The sequence below is a fragment of the Suricata suricatta genome, chromosome 9 (assembly GCF_006229205.1).
Source record: "Suricata suricatta isolate VVHF042 chromosome 9, meerkat_22Aug2017_6uvM2_HiC, whole genome shotgun sequence".
In the NCBI taxonomy this organism is placed as follows: domain Eukaryota; kingdom Metazoa; phylum Chordata; class Mammalia; order Carnivora; family Herpestidae; genus Suricata; species Suricata suricatta.
The window spans coordinates 107451495-107459579 of NC_043708.1; the positions used below are offsets into that span (position 1 = coordinate 107451495).

At 49.4% G+C, this 8085-nt stretch overlaps 1 long non-coding RNA gene across 2 annotated transcripts; it reads left to right on the plus strand.

The window, feature by feature from the left end:
- The first annotated feature begins 2182 nt into the window (after positions 1-2182).
- LOC115302748 lies at positions 2183-4650 on the plus strand. Of its 2 annotated transcripts, none has more exons than XR_003913615.1 (3): positions 2183-2447; positions 2748-2888; positions 4527-4650. It is a non-coding gene; the product is annotated as an uncharacterized LOC115302748 (long non-coding RNA). The 2 variants fall into 2 exon arrangements; XR_003913616.1 differs by lacking the exon at positions 4527-4650 and adding an exon at positions 3144-3582.
- Positions 4651-8085: the final 3435 nt, after the last annotated feature.

Genomic DNA, 8085 nt, shown 5'->3' on the forward strand with positions numbered 1-8085 from the left:
AGGAGCTGAAATAGCTCTAGCACTGACGTCCAACCTGAGCTGGATGCACCGAGGCTGGCCCCAGAGCCGCCCAGAGGGCCTGGGGACACAGCCCAGAAGTGTGAGGGGGTTAGCGCACCATTGGGTGGGTTTTGACCAGTGAGACACCTGAGACGGAGACGAAGCAACGAAGAGGCCCCTGAGTCTTCTCCCCAAGACAGTTTTGAGGTGCGGGGCTTTCGTGTGGTCTTCCCAGAGACACCAGCATGGCCACGCGATCCACAGCCCCGCCCATAGACCATTTGTATTTGCTTTTGCTCTTTCTCCACATCACTTCCCCTTTCTCTGTGTCTCTGCCCTGGGATTCCCTTCCCTCCCCAGAAAGCCTTGGCATGCAAGCTTCGCCTCTTGTTTTTTAGAAAAAATGGGCAAAGCAGAGGGCTTGATGACTCCTACCAGCCATCTTGCTGACTGTGGCAAGTGAGGGCTCGCCACATTAGCAATGTGACTTATCTTGCTTGGGTGTGTTGGAACAAAGTCGTACTTGTCACACACATTTGGGCCGCAGAATCAAGAGGGCATGGGGTCAGTCAGACGCCGGGCTTAAATCCTGGCTCCGTTGCACACTAGCTTACACACATGAACTTGGGTGTCGGAGGACCTGACTTTGCCAAGTCTTGGTTTCCTTTTCTGCAAGGACGATGGAGATAAGAAAACTTACTTCACGGACTTGTAATGATTAAAGTGACGTGATGTTTGTCAAATCGTCAGCTGACTGCCAGACGCAGGGGATGAGCTCAGGCAATGCTATTTTTATTGTAATGATTAGGAAAATTGAAGAGTCGGCATCCAGGAGGCATTGGGGTCAGCGCCCTGCCACAGGAACTGCAGACGGGGACAGACGCAGCCTGTGGGAGGGGCGTGGCCTGGGTGGCAGAGGCCAGTCTGGAAGATTTCCCAGACTAGATTCTGAGCACGGTGATTCTCTGTTGTTTGACCCCTAATCCACCTCCCCCTTGTCACCCATTTTATCTACAGGCTGCACATGCCCATCAGCCACCTGCTCTGACCTTGGCCTCAGGCATGTCCAAGCCTCACCCCTGAGCGCTAGTTCCGCTGCTCTTCCTGCCCCCATCTGACCCTCAGAAAGGCCAGGCTTCTTGCTGGGCACACTTCCACTCTGGCCTTGGTCTTGGAGACCAGAGACGTGATTTGGCGGGAGGCGAGGTCCAGGGCAACCTAGGACAGAGGCTCTCCCTGCCCACAGCCTCAGCAGCCTGCGGAAGCCTCTGATGCCAGCTCCAATGTCAGCGAGACTGGACCTCAGGGACGTTGTCACATTCACACAGCAGTGCTATTGCCTGGGGCCCTGTGTTCACTATTCCTGTTCCACTTCGGAGTGGCAAAAACTACAGGTGGGGTGGGGGCGGGGCTTCTCCCCCCTCCTCATCTCCCTGTGTCTCTACACCTGGCCCACATCTGAAGCTGAGCACCTAGTTTTGAGGGAACTGAGGCAGGCTTGAGAATATGCCCACAGTCTTACGGGAGGGTTTTGGTTTGTCCTGTTTCCCTTGTTGATGGTGGGGGAGCTTGCACATGGAAAAAGCCAGAAAGAGCAACGAAAGTTAGTAGAGTGCTCAGTCTTGGCCTCCCTTTCCCAGAGGCCCCAAGCACACAGATGTCAGCCAAGCAGCTTGGCCTTTTAGGAGAGAAATTAGCCATGAATCTCACTTAAAAAATTATTTATTTATTTTGAGAGAGAATGCGAGAGGTTGCACGCATGCATAGGCATAAAGGGGCGGGGAGAGAGGGGTAGAGAGAGAGGGAGAGAGAGAGAATCCCAAGCAAGCTCTGCATTGTCAGCACAGAGCCCCAGGCCAGACTCCCAACTCATGCACCATGAGATCACCACCTGAGCTAAAACCAAGAATCGGATGCTTAATGGACCGAGGCACCCAGGGGCCCCTCACTTTTTTCTTAAACCACTTTGAATTCTGTCAATCCACTTCTATAAAATGATAAAGGGCCAAAGCCAAAGAAACAAAACCTCTGCCTGTGCTACGTCTTTATCTCCAAGTCCAGGGGTACATCCCTCTCCCTTTGGCGCCCCTCCCCCCACTCTGTTCTACAGTGGGGTTTGTTATGTTGCCATCTTGTGGTGGCAACGGGTAACTGCCTGTCTATGCTCCGGGGTCATGGTCGTCCTTTCCACAGGGGCCCTATTTGTGGAGCGTCCACTCGGTATCAGGGACTGTGTGGTACTTGCGGCCATCCCTGGACGTTAAAACTAAGCGGTGGGAAGCTGCCCCTGGGATTGGTGGTTACTGCCCTTCCACACCTTCCAATTTAGCTGCGTCAGGGGACGGCAATCCCCTCCCTCCCCACCGTTGGAGATTTTACCCAGAATCGTGGAGGCCGAAAGAAGCCTGATGGAGCAAGGCTGCCCCGGGCTGCAGACTCCATCCCAGGTGCTCCAAAACGCGACCTTTTCCAGCTGCGGCGATGTCTCGTCCCTACACGCCTGCGGGTCTCGCCCTGGCTGCACATCGGAATCACCGACGGGCTTTTAAAAACAACACTGCCCGAGCCTCACCCCCGGAGACTCTGGTTTAATAGTTCAGGGGTGAGGTATTGGGTATTTTTAAAGCTCTCCGGATGATTGCAATGGGCAGCCAGGACTGAGAAATGCTGTAAAACTGGTAAGGGCGGGTCAGACATCACCCCTCTTATTGTGATTATAGTTGAGAGAATTGCTCCCTCACATACAGAGCCCTGCCTGCCCCCCACACCCCGAAATTCGGAGCAGCCTGGCCCCAGCATCTAAGAATTTCATCTGTCTCCATATCACAAGGAATATCTTCCAAATTTCCGGGGGAACCTTCAAGAAGCTCCAAAGTTACTATTAAAAGGTACACGACCCGTAGGCCCCTTTGCTTATTCTCGGCCAGACTAAGGGATAGGGGAAGAGTTGAACATGAAAGCATATTCTGGTCACCGAAAGAATGTAGTGTAAACCCCAAGGGGGAGCCTTGCAGAGGATGGGAAGTTGGGGAGGGGAAGTTTGTTTTGTTTTCTCCTTAAGGGTCTAAAGTTAGTCTGTGCTGTCCCTGGGAATTGTGGGTCAGGGTGAGGATATTTGGCAGAATGAAGAACTCCCTTTTCAGCTCACATCGGTGGGACACGTGCAAGAGGACTTGATATCGGGTCCTGGCACCCGCCACAGTTTGCCTGGCTCTGATGGACTTGGAGAGCCCAAGGGCTTCTTGGACTATTTTGCTGAGCCCTTCTAGGTGGAGTAACTAAAACTTGGTCAAATGAACTTCTTGGGGGGTGGGTGGAGGTGGGGGACCCTTGTGTGACAGGCCAGTGTCTAATGTCCCCAGAGCGGGGAGGTGTGAGGAGGAAGCCCGTCTCCCCAAAAGGAAGGCACATACAAGGTCGCGGCAACAAGATTAAGTTCTGGAGAGCACCGACCAACAAGATTTCCTCCTATGAATATGCTTTAATTTCCTGGATGTTTTTCCAAGAAAAATGGTATTGGTGGCCATTTGAAATTCTCCCTCTTAAATGTTGTCACTTTAACTTTTCCAACCTTTAGTAAAGTCTGATGTATTTAAAATTTTTTAATGTTTATTTAGTTTTGAGAGAGAAAGAGACAGAGCTCAAACAGGGTAAGGGGAAGAGAGATGGGGGAGACACAGAATCTGAAGTGGGCTCCAGGCTCCAAGCTGTCAGCACAGAGCCTAACTCGGGGCTCGAACTTATGAGCTATGAATTCACGGCCTGAGCCGAAGTTGGACGCTCAACCGACCGAGCCATCCAGATGCCCCTGAAAGTCTGATACACTTACTCACGTTGGTGTGGTAGTGTTGTGAAGAGAGCAAAAGACACGTTAGTCTGTCTTCATCGGCACGTCGGTCATTAGTCAGGAAGTAACGAGACTCTGGGGGTGGCCTGCCCAGTGTTGACCGGAGTCAGGCCCACACAGAACCCAGAGCACTGGGAAGAAAACAGCCCTCAGAGGGGCAGAGGCCAGGGACAGCCAGACATGGGAGAAGGGAGACAATCCCCATCTCTCTCCCTGATATAGAGGGAGGTGACCCTTAAGATAGAAGGGAAAGCTGTCCCTTGGGCTACACCATAAAGTCCTTCACTGCCAAAGTCAAGGTGGAAGAGAAGCTTGACCGAGAGGGTGGATCTCCAGATGTGACTGGTCACTGAATTCGTCTGGGGAAGCACCCGGATGTCCAAGCAGAGACTTTCCATAGCTCTGAGGACGTCACTGGTAAAGAGAAGGTGACAGTATAAGACCGGAGGTAAGAATCGGAGAACCTAAGCAATGTGAAACACTTCCAGGTATAACAGCTTTGGGAAACCTGGACCAGGTCCTAGCCCTTTATTTTCCACATGAGGAAATGGAGACTCTGAGAGGGGCAAGGGTCACTGATGTCCCCAAGGCCACATCACAGCTTGACCTAAGGTCTGCGATGTGAGCCCACTCTCCTGACTCCCAGTTCAGGTCTTGTACGTGTTTTCCATTTTCCCAGGTGTCATCTTAATCCTGGCAATTTGAACACTGACTGCGGTGAATACATGAAAGACCGTGCGTGGAATGTTCTGGGGAATGCACCCAACTGATACTCTTTCATTTGGGTTTTGGTGTGCTGATTAAAGGGAAGTTTTCTGTTTCTCAAAAATCAGTTTTTGCTTGTTTCTTTGTTTGTAAGTAGACGGATGACTGATGTTGGTGCAGGCCAAGTTCAACCGGAGTCAGGACCCCTCGCCCCTTTGTTTGCAGTGTACTCAAAGACTTCAGAACAGCATGGGCAAAGTGTATCAAATGGTTTCCGTTTAAAAGGGAACTTGAAATTGAGCCATGGAGCTTGGCTGCGGTCCTCATGCTAAGTGATCCCAGTGGAGGCAGGCCTAACCCTTTCATCACAAGACATTTGCCCATGACCAAGGTGACCAGGGTTTGGAAAGGAAAAGCGGTGCAGAAATGTCCAGGAACCAAATGGAATGCCCTCTTTGAACGGGAATTGGCTACCACGAGACAGCAAAGAGGAAGGAGCCAAGGATTCTTAGAGCTCCAGCTGAAATCTCATTCCCATCCCCCTTCTCCAACAGGATGAACATCTGTGTAGCCATTTTGTCAGCCTGGACTTGGAGGTTGAGTTGGTGATCTTCCCCGAGCCAGAGGGCCCGGCACATACTCACCACGACTGGATCTCAAGAATCATCTCTTTTCTGCATTAAATGAGAAGCCATCTAACATGGTGACTCAAGGGCCTCCTACCAGCCTTGATGATACTCGTTTCCCAGTGTTTCCTGAGGTCAGAGGTGCCAGCCCCTCGCAGAACGCTCTGTGCTCCACGGGTAGGCCACACTCGTGTGTGAGGAGTCGGGATCACAAGACACCAGCCACAGGGACTTGCCTTGGCCCCCTGAGCGGTGTGTTTATAGCAACAGGGCCCAAGCTGTGAGCTGGGGGGAAACTGGCAATGAAACTTCTGTGGTCCGGATCAGGTCACCCTGGACCTGGGACTCTCTGAAAGCCTGGAGACACCACGTTTGTTTATTCTGAGAAGGAAGGCCAAGAAACCACACTGGAAGAAGCCTGTCCCTGCATCGCCAGCGTTAGCCAGATAAGGAAATGCTGTCTGGCCGCTTTAGTAGCAAACTGTTTTCTTCCCCTTCCCATTCCTCAGTCCCAGTCAAATGTTCCAGTTATTTGGACCTCTCCTCTCAAGGTACAGTTACTTTCTTTTAATCAATCATTTTGAGAAAGGAGAAAAAGCCCTTTTCCGTAGCTCCCTCTTATACATCCATTCTCCACATGGCAGCAAGGACGATTTTTAAGAAGCTCAGATTCGAATCCAAGTGTTTCTATGGCTATACCTGGGCTGGTCTTGCCCATCTGTCTGACTTCACTGACCTCACTGTGTTTGCGGTATGCTCCCCCTGGATCGTTGAGCACCTGCCGCACTAGCCTTGGGTTCGTTCCCCAAGGACTTCAGGTTTGGGGGCGGGGGGGGTGGTACCGGAAAGCACCCGCCAGTCATTTCCATTGCTTTAAAAAATTTACATGCAGCAAACATTGCTTTTGACATTGACGTTCAGTGACCTTTTCCGCGTGTATAGATTCGTGTAATTGCTACCACTAACAGGATACGAAACAATTCCAACCCCCCAAAGAATTGCCTCCCACAATTCTCCTTTGTAATCACTTCCTGCCCACCCCTTGGCACCACTGATCTGATCCTAGAGCTCAGCCTCCTTCAGACCGTCCGGTGAAGGCAGCCATATGACATAGAATCTTTGGAGACTGGCCTTTCACCTGCAGGATGCATTTGGGATTCCTGTACATCGCTGCGTGTAACCATAGCTTGTTTCTCATCGTTGCTGAGTGGTGTTCCCTTGTATGGATGTATCACAGGTTTGTTTGTTTGTTTGTTTTTTCCATTTACCCATTGAAGAATATTTTAGTAGTTTCCCGTTTGGGGCAGTTATGAGTGATGCTGCTATTAAACATTAGTGTACAGGTTTTTGTGTGAGCATGTTTTCTCTTCTCGATAATAAATACCTACAGATAAGATTGCTGGGTCAAATGGTTAAGTGTACACTTAACTTGGCAAGGAAATGTCACACCGTTCTCCTGAGCGCCTGCCCTACGCCACACTGCATCCACCAGCCGTTTAGATGATCGTTTGCCACCTATCTATTTTCTTCCGTGAAGTACATGTTCAAATCTTCTGGCCATTTATATATTTTTAATGTTTTCTTTTAAATTTATTTTTAAAGGAGAAAGAGACAGAGTGAGCAGGGGAGGGTCAGAGAAAGGAGACACAGAATCTGAAGACAGGCTCCCGGCTCTGAGCTAGCTGTCATCACAAAGCCCGACGTGGGACTCGCACCCCCGAACTGCAAGATCATGACCTGAGCCAAAGCCAGATGCTTAACCGACTGGGCCCCCCAGGCACCCCTCTTCTGGCCATTTAACCAGTTTGGGTTGTTTGCTTTCTTATTGTTGAGTTTTGAAAGCTCTTTATATATTCTAGATACAAGTCCTCTGTTGGATATGTGTTTTGCAGGTATGTTCTCCCATCTGTTGCTTATCTTTTCATTCTCTTCACAGTGTCATCACAGAGCAAAAGTTTTTAACCCAAGGAATTGCAATATATAAGTTTTTTTAAAAGAACCTTGTTTTGTGATCCAAGAGCACAAAGATTTTCTTTGTTTTTTGTTTTTCTGGGGGGCAGGAGGTTGTTTTTGTTTTTAAGTAGACTCCCCACCCAGCACAGAACCCAACCCAGGGCTTGAACTCATGACCCCGACATCAAAACCTGAGCTGAGATCAAGAGTCAGATGCTGGTAATGGAGGAGGGCACTTGTGGGGAAGAGCACTGGGTGTTATATGGAAACCAATTTGACAATAAACTATTAAAAAAAAAAGATGAAAGAAAAAAAAAAGAGCCAGATGCTTAACCAACTGAGCCACCCAGGTGCCCCTCTTGTTACTGTCTTTAATCTAACAGTGTTCGTTTTTAGTTGGACATTTAGTTCTATAGTTCATTTTCAGTTATTTTTTGTACATGATGGGAGGCACAAGTCAAGGTTCAAACCTTCCATGTGAAGACCCAGTTGTTCCAGCACCATCTGCTGAAAAGACAATTGAATTGCTTTCATATTTTTGTCCAAACTAAGAACGGACTCTTCACAAAAGAAAATATATGGATGACAAGCGTGTGAGAAGATCTTCAATATTAGGAAAAGATCTTCAGTGTTAGGAAAATGCAAATGAAAACCACAATGAGGGCGCCTGGGCGGCTCAGTCTGTTAAGCATCTGACCTCAGCTCAGGTCATGATCTCACTGCTCGTGAGTCTGAGCCCCATGTCAGGCTCTGTGCGGACAGCTCAGAGCCTGGAGCCTGCTTCAGATTCTGTGTCTCCCTTGCTCTCTGCCCCTCTCCTGCTCATGCTTTCTTTTTCTCAAAAATAAATAAACATTTAAAAAACCACAATGAGTTATCACCACACATCTTTCAGACTTGCAAAAATGAAGTGTTGTCAAGAATGTAACAGAGCTGAAACTTTCATATACCGCT